The sequence below is a fragment of the Euleptes europaea genome, chromosome 6 (assembly GCF_029931775.1).
Source record: "Euleptes europaea isolate rEulEur1 chromosome 6, rEulEur1.hap1, whole genome shotgun sequence".
NCBI lineage: Eukaryota > Metazoa > Chordata > Lepidosauria > Squamata > Sphaerodactylidae > Euleptes > Euleptes europaea.
The window spans coordinates 38,744,840-38,748,497 of record NC_079317.1 but is presented as its reverse complement, the minus strand read 5'-3'; the positions used below and the strand labels follow the sequence as shown (position 1 = coordinate 38,748,497).

The window sequence follows — 3,658 nt, the reverse complement described above, 5'->3', positions numbered from 1 at the left end:
CTATTAGTGTTAGTGGATCTGTAATTGGTTGACAGATCGCACCCAAAGAGTGCTTGTTAATGGTTCCTCATCCACTTGGAAAGGAGTGACTAGTGGAGTGCCTCAGGGATCTGTCCTGGGCCCTGTGTTGTTCAACATCTTTATAAACGATTTGGATGAAGGAATAGAGGGGATGCTTATTAAATTTGCAGATGATACTAAAGTGGGAGGGGTAGCAAATACAGTAGAAGACAGAGCCAGGATACAGGATGATCTCGACAGGCTGGAGAACTGGGCTAAAACTAATAAAATGCATTTCAACAGTGATAAGTGTAAAGTTCTGCGTTTAGGTAGGAAAAATCAAATGCATAATTATAGGATGGGGGAGACTTGTCTTAGCAGCAGTGTGCGTGAAAAGGATCTTGGGGTCTTAGTAAACCAAACACTGAACATGAGTCAACGGGCTGAAATTAAATCAAAAGAGTTTCCGTCTAGACATTAGGAAGAATTTTCAAACAGTTAGAGAGGTTCCTCAGTGGAACAGGCTTCCTCGGGAAGTGGTAAGCACTCCTTCCCTGGATGTTTTTAAGCAGAGGCTAGATGGTCATCTGTCAGCAATGCTGATTCTATGACCTTAGGCAGATCATGAGAGGGAGGGCATCTTGGCCATCTTCTGGGCATGGACTAGGGGTCTCTGGTGTGTGTGTGTGTGTGTGGGGGGAGGTAGTAGTGAATTTCCTGCATTGTGCTGGAGGTTGGAGTAGATGACCCTGGTGGTCCTTTCCAACTCTATGATTCTATGATTCTAAGCACCATTGTGGGGCAGTGGTTAGAGTGTCAAGCTAAAACCAGGGAAACCCAGTTTCAAAGCTCATTCTGCTATGAAGCTTGCTGATCTCAGGCAGTCTGCATTTCTCAGCCTTTCTTACTCCACAGGCTGTTGTGAGGAAAACTAAGAGCTGTAAAACTACACACATCACCTTGAGCTCCTTGAATGAAATACAGTATAAAAACTAATACATTAATAAACCCTGCACCACAGGGCTTCTTCTGATTGCAACTCCTTTGAAATAGCTAACTAGCCAGGAAAGAAATGCCTCCCCACTGTGTGTGTGTGTGTGTGTGTGTGTAAAGTGCTGTCAAGTTGCAGCCGATTTATGGCAATCCCGGAAAGGGTCTTTCAAGGCAAGTGAGAAGCAGAGGTGGTTTGTCATTGCCTTTGTCTGCAAAGTCTTCCTTGGTGGTCTCTCTTCCAAGTACCAACCAAGTACCAACCCTGCTTAGCTTCTAAGATCTGACAAGATTGGGCTATACCAGTGGTTCCCAAAGTGGGTGGTACCACCCACTGGGGGGCAGTGGGATTACCTAGGAGGGTGCTAAGAGTCAAGGGGGCAGCAGGGGGCACTAGAGGTGGCCCCGTTCGACCATGTTGTTTACTTATTTATGATTGACCAGGCTTTGGTACCATGCTGGCAAATGGCACTCCAAGTTTCTGCCTCTGCATAGTGCTGAAATCTGGTGGAAACTATCAGACTTATTAATAAATATTCCACCAGAGCTCTAGTCATACCTTGTTTTTGACAAACTGACATTACAGCATGTGTTTTTCTCTCAGCAATAATTCACTGCAAAGACACAAAGATGAAATGGCTGAAAATGCAGAATATACATTTTGCTACTTACTAAGGACAACAGAATTTGCATTACAGCTGGATGAATCAACTTTGCCAGGCAATGAATCTTTGCCTCTTTCTTATAAGCACATTATAAAAGATAAAGGTTTGGCTCGAAAGTTGTTATTTGCAAGGCAACTAAGAACAGATACTAAACAGATACTAATATTTTGTGTTGTGGAGCAGTTCTTCAAAGACAAAGAAAGTCCATTTGAACACATGAAGCCGCCTTATACTGAATCAGACCCTTCGTTCATCGAAGTCAGTATTGTCTACTCAGACAGACGTGGCTCTCCAGGGTCTCAGGCAGAGGTCTTTCACATCACCTACTTACCTGGTTCCTTTTTAACTGGAGATGCCAGGGATTGAACCTGGGTCCTTCTGCATGCCAAGCAGATGCTCTACCACTGAGCAATAGTCCCTCTCCCACTTACTAACATACTTGCTTGTGCAACTGATGGAATGCCATCAATGATTGGTGGCTACCATGGGTGCGTTGCTCACTTGAAGAAAGCAGTGCCAAATGTCTTTACCATTCACTGTAACATTCATTGCCAGCATCTGGTTGCAAAAAAAACAAAACAAAACCCAACCCCCCCCCCAAAAAAAAAACCCTCAGTGATTGCTTGCACAAGTCATTACACACTGTAATTACTGCAGTGAATAAAATTAAAGCCCATGCTCTCAATGATCAACTACTCCGGGAGTTCTGTGTTGAGAATAATGAAGGCTTTGAAGGTTTGCTGCTTCATACTGAAGTTAGTTGCCTATCAAAAGGCAACTGCTTGAGGCATTTTTACTATCTTTTTGACACTGCTGTGGAGTTTTTGGAAGACACAAATGCTTTGCTCCACGATGGACTCAAAGAGATCAGGCATAACTGTGCTTATATATCAGAACTATTTGCAAAGTTCAATGAAATGAATTTTCACTTGCAAGGAAATGAGATCCATCTTATTAAAGCCAAATCATCTCTACATTTATTTCAAAGTTAACTCTATTCAAACACAATATAGGCTGTTGCATGCCATACCAATTTCTGAGCCTGTCTGAGCTAGAAGAGAAAGGTGGGGTACAAGATGATGATGTCAATTTTTGTGACCATTTGGATATGGTGCATGAAGATATGTCTGAGCAATTTAAGAATCTTCTTTTGATGGAAATTCCAGATTGGGTGATAAATCCATTTTCAGATACTGAGGAAGATGAGGTAGTAGAAGAAGAACTAACCGAGCTACGAAACGACACTGAGCCGAATCCAAAATTTAAGAAATTTTTGGTTACAGAAGAAAATTTCTGATTGCTATCCTGCACTATGGCCAGTGGTTAGGAAGCTCCTTGTTGCATTTCCAACATCATGCTTGGTGCAGCATGGTTTTATTGTGGTCACCTAACTTCTGTCCAAGCGAAGAAATCAGCTCCAGATTACTAAAAGTGGTGATTTAAGACTCCTGCTAAGTGACTTTAAACCAGACATTGGGAAACTGATATCACATCATCAAGCCCATGTGTTGCATTAAGAATTAGCTGAACACCAAACTAGTTAATAAATGTGGAATCTAAGATTCTTGCTAAATGACTATCAGACTTTGAAAAGCTGGGATCACTGCATCAAGTTCATCAATTTTGTTGAATAAATTAAACTAAAAACTTGATTGGATTTTGAACAGATGTGTAATTAATTGTTACTGATTTGAATTTTATTATTATTATCTTCCTTAGTGGGTCATGCAAACTACTATTCTGAATAATGCTTTGTGTAGGGTAGGACAAGGGCACTGGGGATAGGTTTATGAAGCCAAGGGGGCAGTGGCCTGAAAAAGTTTGGGAACCACTGGTAAACCATGCTGCCTTTCCTCTCCCTGCCTCTTTAACAGAAGTTTAGTATGCAGAACTGGGGAGTTTTGCCATAGAGTTGCCTGTGATTTCTAGAGAGGACTGACATCACTTCCAAGGAAACCTGGAAGTGACATCATGTTGTTGGCTTTAGGACTGGCAATCCAAAG

General features: G+C 42.0%; 1 pseudogene; it reads left to right on the top strand.

Moving 5' to 3' along the window:
- Window positions 1-1,625: 1,625 nt before the first annotated feature.
- On the top strand, window positions 1,626-3,172 carry LOC130479458 (SCAN domain-containing protein 3-like; annotated as a pseudogene).
- Window positions 3,173-3,658: the final 486 nt, after the last annotated feature.